General features: G+C 39.7%; 1 long non-coding RNA gene across 1 annotated transcript; it reads left to right on the forward strand.

The window, feature by feature from the left end:
• Positions 1-5,207: 5,207 nt before the first annotated feature.
• LOC111439230 lies at positions 5,208-6,309 on the forward strand. Its single transcript, XR_002709775.1, has 3 exons — positions 5,208-5,237; positions 5,357-5,414; positions 6,268-6,309. It is a non-coding gene; the product is annotated as an uncharacterized LOC111439230 (long non-coding RNA).
• Positions 6,310-12,333: the final 6,024 nt, after the last annotated feature.

Here is a 12,333-nt window from a genome sequence, read left to right on the forward strand (position 1 = left end):
TAAACGTAATAGAGTTTGTTAAAGTTTTGAAACAAAGTCTATGCATTATTCAAAGTAAAATTTATAATTTTGTCATTAGATTATTGTACGACATTTTAAATAATTATTTAGAAAACTTGAAAAAGAAAATGTTAATATAGGAGTTTGTGTCGATAAGTTTGAGTGTATTAAAGGCAATATAAAATAGTAAGATCGATGAATTAGTGATAAATATATTAGAGACCAAAACTAAATTTAATTATATTCAAAACTATCTATTAAGCTTGATAGTTTGAGACAGCTATGAAAGCATTATTCCCATACAAGTGATTCATATATGTTGATCCGGATGTTGGAGTTTAAGAGGAAGAAGGAAGGGGTACCATAAATGTATATAAAAGTTAGGTAGTAGATAGTTTGTCTAAACAAAGCATAACAACACTAATATATAAGAGTTAATTCATCCTCCAGAGTCGGTGTTTCGGAAGAAATTTGGGCATGCGGTTTGGGAGTTAAGTTCATCCATATGAAATATGAATGCTCGCCAGGTTTGATATCAATCAGACACCGGATGAACAATGCATGACACTGTACGATCGTTCATCAAAATCATGTCTACGCCTGGAAGATTGAAAATGGCTCAAAATGTACTATAGGGGTACCATGGTGTTAGCTCTGCACCACCCCTGGGCCCTGTGACCTAAGTGAGCTACCCTGTGACACATACTTGTGTCACAGTGTGGGCAAGCGTGCCGAGACGAGTGTCTCAGGCGACTTCCTTTAAAATGGGTTTTTGAAGAATAGTACCGGATGACATGGGTGTGCCGGTATTGCGCCCTAGCCTGCTATCTGGTACGGTATCCGTAAATGACTCGGCATGGGTACGGGAGGGCCTATGCCTCAATAGATCCCGGATGGATGGATGTTCGGGAAGTCTCGATGAGATGAACGACATGCGGGCCCATCCTCGATGGCATTACCAAACGAGTTATGATGGCCGACGACATCCCGAGATTCAAGATGGCGTCAAGGCATATGGACATGAGACGCGGCGTTGTATTGAGAGACCTTGGCCCGAGAAGAGCCAAGGTCGAGCCGAATGACTTGGCCTAGTGTAGAGACAAGTAGGTTGTGTCGCAGACGATTGAACATGCACGCGCAGGCGGCGTGTATGGTTGAACAAACTTGGATTCCACACAAGCGATGTTTGATTCGCGAAGACAAACCTCGCCTAAGGTCCGACGAAGCCACAAAGTCGGGGCGAAAAATATATATGGGGCTTAATTCCCCTTAAGGCTAGTCGTGAACGTGTCAAGATCATGACGCCGCATGGTAAAAGATGTGGGACCGTGACACCTAGCAACATCTACCTGTTGCTAAGATCAGTAACTACCTACCACTATACCTCACTTGGCTGGGTCAGTAACCTACCTATCTTCGCCTCTCTCGGGCTCAGATCAGTAAAAACTACCTGTCTTAGAAACTGTAACTATCTATCACTATGCCACTTGGGCTGGATCAGTAAAAAGGTCATGGTTCGTCCCACTAGGCACCCTTGACGTGGTACTACAGTAGAATACTCACTATGGCTACCCATATTCCCTATGGGTGACAACTTAAAACAAAATGGTAACTAATAGTCTATGAAGTTCATAGTTTACGTTATCTAGCACATAGCAAATGGTTCAACTCTTGACTGGACAATAATGGGTTATCCAAACCCCAAATCAATGCATAACAAAGTATCAAAGCATACAACATGCTCGTCAAATCAAGTAATAACAATCTACTCAACATAACACGTACAATTGCCTATAAGAGACTTCACATTCATGAGATTTCACTCTCATGGAACTAAAGTTAAACAATCTCTAAGTATGATATTAAATCATTTGCCCACATTCCAAATCAACTCCTACAAGCATTTCCTAGAAACTTGCTCCACGTGGTTACTTACATGGTTGTAGACTTCCCAAAATTTGATCGGGTCTTCTAGTATGATCCACTTGATTGAGCTACTTGGAATTGTTCTATGATTGATACATTATGGAATTAGTGAGATAAGTACCCAAATCTGAATAAAAATGGGTCAACTTGATAAAATGGGAGAAAAAGTATTCAAATTTCAATTATGTACAAGTGGGTCGGTCCAGCGAGTCGGGTCGGGTCAAATCGCACCTGACAGTTTTTGGCCTCTTCCTCCTCCCACCTTCTTCTGATTCTTCTTCCCTCTCAGCACCCTACGTCTTCCTCTTTACAAAAACTCACCAACCTCCCTCGAATATAACTTAGAGACAAAGACGCAGTGAAATGTATTAGGGTTTTGGGGGAAAACAATGGAGATCACACCAGTAGAGGCTTACCATCGGAGTTCTCCCCTTCTCAACTGTTAGAGTCCCAACGTCGTTGCTCATGAGTGCCTCGAGTTTCGTTGCTCTTCTCTCAAATTTTGCCTTTTTCCTCTCGTTCAATCTTGCTCCCTCTGTCAAACCCCCTCTTCTTCCGGTCTTTTTTTTTTCTTTTTCTTTTTTTTACTTTTTTTTAGTTTACTCTAAAAAAAAATGGTCGTAGAGCTGGCTTTCTCTCTCTTCATTTATTGCTAACTATACTCTATATCCTAGAGTTACTCTCAGTACATAGTTTGGGGAAGAAGAACTTAACCTTTGAAGTGGTATTCTTTGAGAATGCGGCGCTACCCCTGGTACAACCCAGCCCGAAAGGTCGTTTGCATGGTCAACATCCTTCCATAGGACAGACCTGCCATGTAGGCAACCTTGACCTACTTGTGTGATTAACATCCTACCATAAGATAGATCCACCATGTAGAATGGTTAATCTACCACTTAGTAACACCACCGTAACTAGCATCTCGCCTAACTCAACAGTATTGCACCAGTGTAGAAAGGAAAGTGGAGAATCCTCGAACACTATTCTAACTCCTATCGGCTAAGGGGCTTTTTCTTTTCGTCCCAAGGATCTAAAGTGGTCCTCTAGGTCTCAAGAGTAGTTAGATGGTTGAGTTAGGGGTCTTGGCTTCTAGATTCACTCATTCAAGACTTCCAAGTCTGTAACGGTCTGGGTTAAAGGGTCTCACCCTCTAATCTTTTGTCATGATACCACTAAACGCAACATTAGGAGGGTCCCCTATCTTAACCCAACTCAATCTCAAGTGTACACCCTAGGCATAACTCAATACTACTGCTTATCATTCATATAATAAGTTCACACAATCCTTCAACAGCAGTTTATGTATGATTAACTATGCATGTAGTCAAACAAGCTCAACAGAGCAGTAACATCCTTCAGCACTTGTAGCGCAGATACACAAATAACCCCATCTGCCAACATAGCATAAACAAATATAAGAATTAGTAGGACATTCCAGAAAGCATACAAAAAACTGAGAATAAACTTCCACTAAGGTAGCAAGTTCATTAAATATATAATTAACTTCTAGGGGACTATAGATCTAGCCACCTAGGAGTAATTTTCTATAGCATGCATGTAAAATCCAGCGCACCCAACAAGTATTACTTCCTAATACCACATGGTTACTTACCGGTTTGTCGCATGCCTTCCTTAAATTTATTTATAGGCGTAAAGGAGTCCAAAAATTATGAATTCTCTCTCTCGGTACCTATTTCCAAGTAAAATAGGATTATTATTGGAATCGGGATAAAAAAAATGGAAAATCAAGCAAACAATGGGTGAGAATAAGGGGCTCCACGTACAGGGCACACGAGCTATCAACGCGGGCAATGGCATGCTTCGAACTCTGGCGGAAGTAGACTTACCCTTCAAATTTTCTAGGCATGACATGTGGCATGCAGGGATTGGCAATAGGATTTGGGTTGGACCGTGGGTCACCAAATTGATTGCTCGGGTTGATTTTTTATTCAAGTCGACTCTAGGATAGTTGTTGGACGCGTGTCAGCACAAGGCGTCAGGCGTGTTTCTTCACTGCATGCCCAACACGTGTCCTTCTGGTTTGCGGACACGTTTGCCCCCTCTCTAGTCGCCACGTATCCGTTGCCGATTGCTTGAATTCAATAATTTCAAGATTCTAGTCAAATCGGATATCAACCTTTTTTTTTTTCATCTTCCAATCCGAAACTCGTATTAACTCGATTCCTTTACGAAAATTTAAGACCCCAGTCCACCTATCCATATATATTTTTCTTGCATTTTTTGGTTTTTTTTTTAATTTTAATTTTAATTTTTTTTACTTATAGACCTTAAGAAATGAGTTTGAAAATTAGAAAAACTTAGTTTCTTACCGAAATTGGACGATTCTCGATTTTGATTTCCAACATGATTTTGGCCTAGTTTCCTCCCAAAATTTGCAAGAATTCTCACATAAAGTATTCTAATAGATTATTAAGGTCTAAATCATAAATAAATAAATAAATAAAAAAATTCATGGATCTAGGGCGAAAAACCCAAAAAAAAAAAAAGAGGTTGCAGACTTACCTCCCATTTTTGCCCGTTTACTGTTGAAAATGAACTATCCAAATTGTAATATTTTCCATTTTTGCCTTATTTGGAATTTTAAACAAGGAAGTTATTAGAAATTGTAACGATTTCGATTTCTGGAATAAAATAAAATCAAATAAAAATAGAATAAATAATTAAATGTAATCCCCCGGAGATCGAGGGATTTCATGTGAGACTTTATTGACTAATAGAAACATTCCTATTTATCTAATTTTCCTTATCTTAAAACCCTAGTATGCCTTATTGTGAAATGTCTTGAGATTAGTTTTATATTCCTATGCCCAACCTTTTACATCCCTTGAAAACGATTCTCTCCAAACTTTTCTCCCCGAACGTTGGGGTTGCTCTTCGGGGAAGAATCGAGTAGAAGTAAGGTATTGATGTCAGGATCATTGTGTCAAAGAAGGTTGACCGTCAGAAATCGATGTTGAAGACGTTGTGGGATCGTTGGCGTGTCGCCGGAATCGGGGAGGCGGAAACTAGGGTTTTGTCGCTTGTCGGGTAAGGAAGGCGAGATTTTTGGAATCGGGTCGAGCCGCAAACGCACACCCAGCAGCTCTGGCAGCTTCACACGCGTACACAGTGCGGCTCGGATCGCACGTATACGAAATCGGCTCGGTTCCGTCAATTTCTGCAGCTCGACTTGGCGGCTTAGTTGGTCGGCTCGGCAGCTAGGCTTAGTGGCAAGGTATCACTATAATATATCGATTCTAAGGTTTTTGGCCATTTCGAAGTCGTTTCTGCCCTTAGTTTTACCATCCGAGGTCAGTATGGTTCCTAACCGTCAAAGACAGATTGTGTTGGGGGTTTACTTTGATAAATAGCATGAGGTTTAGCTAGGGTATGTTATGAAAGGTTCCTAAGTTTTATGTGGTTATCATAGGACGTATTTAACCGCTGGAATTAGTTCGTTGTGAGTGACTTCAACCAAGACCATCGAGGTAAGTAACCTTACTGTTGGAGTTAGCTTACTACGTGTTGTATGATGGTGCGTGCCCTGTGGCCCCTGCATGCACCATATTTATGTGATATGATTATGTGATGTATAGATTGTGTTGACTGTAGATTGATATGATTATGTGATGTATAGATTGTGTTGACTGTAGATTGTGTATGTTATGCAATGTATGAATTATGTTGATTGATGACTGTTTATGTTATATAAAGTTATGAATGAGATGTTAGTATTATATGTCATGAATATGTTGATCGATGCCATAGATACACGTAGAATTATCGAGTCATGTCATGAGATGTTTATGCAACTGGAATGTACTTTCATGTTATGTAGTATGCCATGTAATGTGGGTCATGTGAGACGCCATGTAATGTAAGAAATGTATATGCGATGTTAGCACTACTTATGTAATGCCATGTTAGATATGTTAAGGAACCTCATGCATATATTTATGTCACGTGCATCGGGATTCTTCCCCTTTATGATACGAAAGAATGAATTACGATATTTATGTTCGCCATGATATCATGTGGGTCCTTTTTTGTTCTGTGGTGTCCGGCGACGTGTAACACGTTATGCCCTACCAAGCCAGGCCCAGGGGGTATGTATACAAGCCCGCCTGGTGGGTCTATGTACGCGTACATGAGCCGTGTGTGAAGGAGTACCACACATCCAACCCTACCAGGAATAGAAAAGCGCCCAAGGCTATGAAAAGTTTATGAAAAGTTAGGTTCCGCTCATTTGTTGCATGTGTTTGCATTCCTAACCCCAACAGTGAGGCGACTTATTGAGTATTTCATAAAATACTCAAGCCACATGCTACCTACATTTTTCAGATAAAGGCAAGGCGCCAATGTACAGTTGACGGCGAAGCTGAGGACACCATGGAAGTTGGAGATGGGATATTTTTAGAAGTTTACTTTTATTGGAAACAAGGTTATTTATGATGATGAGCTTCCTCGTAATGAATTATGTATGCAGGAGTGACGTCACTAATTAGGTTTAGAAAATTAGGGGCGTTACACAAATGCTTAGACTGATCCTCTTGATTCTTTAAGTAGATCTAGAGCGAGTCCTTAGATGGTAAGTTCTTTAATGTTCAAATTTGAGCATAGTACCCTTGTTCCTCTTCTTCTTATTCTTAAAAACCCTTTAACTCCTCTTTTCTCTTTCTCTCTCTTTTCTTTTCTTTTCTTTTCTTTTCTTTTCTTTTTCTTTTCCTTCTAGGTCTATCTAGATCCCTTCAAAGTGGTGTGTGGGAAAAATTACGTGTGTGGGGGAAAAATTACCTCTTTGCTCCCAGTTGACTTGTGACCCAAAATTTTCATCAAATAGCCATTTTTTTAAAGATTTTTCTATGCTCCTTGAGGTGTCCCTAGCATTTTTTTCCCCTTTAGTCCAGCTTGAAAATCACGCTCTAAGACCCCCAAAGAAATCCAGAAGCTTGTAAAATTTAGGAGGATGTTTGTCATAGGAAAGTGTGAGTTTGTACATGTTGGGCTTGGGGAGGAACTTTCGTCCTCGAAAGTTAGATGTTCCTGAAAAAGTTTGATGTTAGACTTCCTAATGTCATTCTCACGTTCCCATGTAACATCGCTATCTAGATGCTTACCCCACAAGATTTTGACAAGGGGAATCTCCTTGTTTCACAATCGCCTAACATCTTGGGCTAAAATTCAAATTGAGGCCTTTTTGTATGATAGATCCTCTCAAAGTGGATGTTTTTCTTGCTTTATGATGTGGGTGGGGACCGATGTGTATTTCTTCAACATGGATACATGAAAAATGTTGTGCACAACGGTGAGAGTGGGTGGCAACGCCACTTGTACGCCACAACACCAATCCTCTCAAGGATCTCAAAGGGACCTATAAACCTGAGGCTAAGCTTTCCCTTTTTCCCAAACCTCAACACCCATCGTATAGGTGCTACCTTCAGGAAAACATGTTTGCCCACTACAAACTCGAGATCCTTTCTTCGAATGTCTAGGTAACTCTTTTGTCGGCTCTTTGCAGTAAGTATCTTTGTTTTGATTGTCTTGACTGCCAGGTTGGTGGCCTGAACCAATTCTAGTCCCATAAGTTGTTGAGTTCCAACCTCTTCCCAAAACACTGGCGTCTAACACCTCCATCCTGATGGTGTTAATATAACACATGCGGAAGCAATTTGGATCTTAGGCACTTTTAGAACATCAATTATTGTAAATCACTAGCATGTTCATAAGTATTAAAACTTAATGAGTTTAAGTACTAACCTTTTGTAGTTCAAACTCCTTTTGCCTCACGAACCGGTTTCGAACCACCACTAGTGTCTTCTCCACTATCCTCCGGCCTTAGAACGGGATTGTGGAATCCGGTGAGTGACTAAACTTGGGAGGGATTTTGTATATGTGAAAGAGAGTGTTTGTGAGAAGTTTTTCTCAAGGTTTTTCATCAAGATGAAGAATCCCCTCCAAGTATCATGATCACTCTATTTAAAGAGTCAAGTTTGCATGTTCATGCAAACTTGAGATCACCAAATTTTGACACTTAAAATTCCACTCAAGAGTTTGAGATTATGTGGCAAGCATGCATGTTTGAGTTAACCAAATTTTGACACTCAAAATTCCACTCAAACTTGTGGGGTTTATTTGGCAAACATGCAAGTTTGGTTAAACCAAATTTTGACACCTCAAAATTCCACTAACATGGATTTTTCCATTAGATGAAAGTCAACATTTTGACTTTCTTCATTTTAATTCAACAATTAATTTGAATAATGAATTTCAAATTAAAGTAACATTAAATGATTAATTAAACTATTTAATTAATATTTAATATTAATTCAAATGCCAATCCCAATCAATTCCGACACATAATTGATTAAGATATTTAAATCTTATTTAAATATCTCACATTCTCTCTTTTCGTTTAATTCGTAAATAAAACAAAATTGCGGTTAAATATATCGTATATATGTAACGCATATTCCCTAATTTGAATTCGAACACTTCGAACTCACTCGTCACATTGTTCTATGGTTTAGTCCGATATGAGCTAGCAGAGGGACCTAATGGACCTATAGATCATGGGCTCCAACGATCCAAGATTAACCGATTAAACTCATTAACCTTGTTAACCAACATTCGTTAACTACTAGGACACTCCACTATAGCCTAGTAGTTGCACTCCCCTCACTATAGATATATTTCTGTCCATCTGATATAACCATGATTAGTAAGTCGATCCTTCACAGGTTGTTCGTAACTAGAGCTGGGTCAATTTACCGTTTTACCCCTGAAGTTACTTCTTGTTCCTTATGTCTCACTAATCCTCTAATGAACAATTGGTTTGTGGTCCAACCAGTAAACCAAATCCCTCTCAGGCCAATGAGAGGGTGGGGCCCCTTGTTCAAGACCTGGAGTCAGTGCTTAAGGGAACTACCTTTCTTCTATCCCTAAGTGGGTAGGAGTGAATTCCGTCTTGCACCCCACATCCCCAGCCATTCACCCAGTCTTACCCCTGAAATGGGAGGCCTGTTGAGTCGGCGAACTAGAGCCACTCTCACCCATGCAAATCTAAGGATAATTCCGAATAAACAGGAGTTCATGGTTAGCTCAGGATTAAAACCGAGTTACCTAGGTTATCGAATGAAAAGAAAATCAGTCTCAACAGTAAACGACTTTATGAAGTGAGAGTGGTTTTCTTCATGGTCCGATCTTATGCAATACTCATTGCATAGGACGCCCCCACTCACATGTCTCCACATGCACAATTTAGTGATCACATTGTTTATATCATATACAAAAGTGGGCCGCATCCATAGTGTCCCCAGAATAAGGTACTCAGCCTTATCCTTATACTATAGATCATTTTGACTATATACTTGAACTTGATCCACTCTTATGTCTCTACATATAGTTCAAGTAATCATACTATAGCCAGAGTGTTCTTAGTTTATTGGATTTAGATTAATGATCGTAAAGTTCACTTTATTCAATAACAATTTTTACTGAATAAACATCAATAATAACTTTATTGAAAATAGAATATATCTTTGTTTACAAACTATGAGTTTTAGGACATAAAACCCAACACATCCATACAGGGCCTTAAACGGAGACATCTAAATTGTTGCCTGATAATTGTTGTTATAAGAAAACTCAATGAGGGGTAGGTGTTCATCCAAACAACAAACAAAATTTATCACACACGCCCTAAGCAGATGGTTGTGAATGCACACAATATGATGATGTGGGTGTTCATGGTGAGCATGACACCAGGAGCCACTGACCTTCGGACGTCGCTACAAATAGCTAGCTTGACCAGAAAGGGTTAGGGGGTGTGTGAACCACCTAGAGACTTACAATCGCACGTGTGGTCGTGTAGGGAAATACTACACATCCATATTTAGTTCGGACTAGAGGCCACCCCTAGTATGAGATAGAGATAGGTCTCCAGAGCATATTTGCATGTGTTTACATTTAGCATAGCCCCTATAGTGAGGTCACTTACTTCACGCCCTGAGCATGTCTCCTATATGACGATGAATGCGAACGCGCAGAGTATGATGACGAGGGTGTTCATGGTGAGCATGACACCAGGGTCCACTAACCTTCACACGTTGCTACAGACAGCAAGCTTGACCAGAGAGGGTCCAGGGGGTGTGTGAACCACCTAGAGATTCACACTCTCACGTGTGGGTCATTTGTAAGGAAGTACTACACATCCATATTTAGTCTGGACTTGAGGCCACCCCTAGTATGAGATAGAGATAGGTCTCTAGATAATATTTACATGTGTTTGTATTTAGCATGGCCCCTGTGGTGGGGTCACTTACTCAGTATTTCTTAAAAATACTCAGGCGATACGCCATATCTTTTTTCAAGTAAAGGCAAGATGTTCATGTATGGATGATGGCGGCAACGAAAGCAGAGACCATGATACGTGCATAGGGTATATGCATATTTAAATTTCTAGACTTATGATAGAATAGGTTGTCTTGCATTTAATGTTATTTTTATTTATTTAGTATTTCTTTTAATTGTTTTTCTGTATTTCATATAAAACATGTAAGACCATGACAGTGTATTTCATTGATGAAGTTGTTTTTAATGTTTTCGACATTTATGCTTTAAATGATGTTTCCTTTAAGAGTTATGTTCCGCATATGAGTTGAGCACGAGACGTTAGTAACGACTCTAAGTAAGTATAAATTTAGGGTTGTTACATAGGACATCATTAGAACAAAGCAAAAGTCAAATAAAATAGTTGGGTAATGTACAAAGATGGAATTCGTAATGAACTCGACAACTTAAAAGAAATTGACACAACTAAGAACCCTAGCATAGTATTTCCCAATGGCTAGATTCACAACTCTCCTCTCATCCTAGACTCAAGGTTTTTTTCAGGACGATGTCTCCTCACCATTTTCATCTTAGGATGGAAGGCTGTACTAAAACAAAGTTAGGTACCTAACGCTTTCCGCAAACCCTTCCAAAAATAAGAGGTAAATTTAGCAATCAGACACAATGGATGTAGGCATCCCATGCAACCAGACTATTTCTCAGACATACAATTGAGCCCATCGATCTACTCAAAATGTATTTTTACTCGGGATGAAGTGAGTTGTTTTGCTGAGTCCATCAACAATGACTCAAATCACATCAAAATCTCGTCGAGTCTTAGGTAAACCTAATATGAAATTCATGCTCCCTTCCTCTCACTTCCAATGGGATACATTTAAGAGTTGCAGCAACTTTGTAGGGCATTGTCTCAGGACTCTCACCTGCTGACATGTTAGACGACGTCCCACAAAATTCGCGACGTCCTTTTTCATGCTTGGCCATCAATAACTGATCTTTAGGTCCTGATACATTTTCATACTACCAGGGTGTAATATGTAGGCCATGTCATGTGCTTCAGACATAATCTCCTTAAAAATTTCCTTATCTTTGGGTAAACACAGTCGTCCTTGCCATAAGAGCCCACCCTCAAAGGAAATTGAGAATTCCTCTACTCTCTCAACCTCTTGGGTGTCACAAGCTTTTTAGAGCAGCGAATCTGTAGACTGTGCATCAATGACGCGTTTACGGAGTGTGGAATGTAGTGTCAATTGTGCTAGTGATGTAGTAATGTTTTTAGCCACTATATTAATACCACATTACCCTTGCTAGGAAGATAAAGGATCTCAACATCGTAATCTTTCACTAGCTCGAGCCACCTCCTTTGTCTCATATTCAACTCCCTCCAGGTGAACAAATATTTAAGGCTCTTATGGTATGTGTACACTTGGATCTTTCTCCCCAATAAAGATAATTTCTTCATGTCTTTAGTGCAAATACCACAACAGCTAATTCCAAGTCATGGATAGGATAATTTTGCTCATTCTCCTTTAATTGTCCAGAGGCATACGCAATTACATTCTCATTCTGCACACAACCCAAGCAAATCTTTGCGTCGTTACTATACACAATAAGGTTGCATGTTCCATTGTGCACTGTGAGGCCTGGTGTAGACACCAACCTCCTTTTAAACTCTTGGAAGCTCTCTTCATAAGCTGAAGTCCACACAAAGGGCTTCCCCTTTTTGGTCAACTGAGTCATCTTTTTAGCTCTAAACATCGAGATCACCCACGGGGTCTCCCTAGTTGACGACATCCTGAAGACTAATCTTTCCCATGATGAAAGTTTGAAGGTTACCATTCAAGACTCAAAATCAACCACAGCTCGACTCACACTCAAGCAGTCCATACTCAAAATAATATTGAAGTCCACCATGGATAGCACAATCAAGATGACCTTAAACTCCTGACCAGATATCGTCACTCTTCCAGCCTTTACTCTATGGGTGACCTATAGCAATTTCTATGACAATATGGATACCAAAAGTACATTCTCCAGAGGTTCTAATCCTAACAATACTTG

Source organism: Cucurbita moschata, unplaced genomic scaffold (assembly GCF_002738365.1).
Source record: "Cucurbita moschata cultivar Rifu unplaced genomic scaffold, Cmos_1.0 Cmo_Scf00087, whole genome shotgun sequence".
Classification (NCBI taxonomy): Eukaryota; Viridiplantae; Streptophyta; class Magnoliopsida; order Cucurbitales; family Cucurbitaceae; genus Cucurbita; species Cucurbita moschata.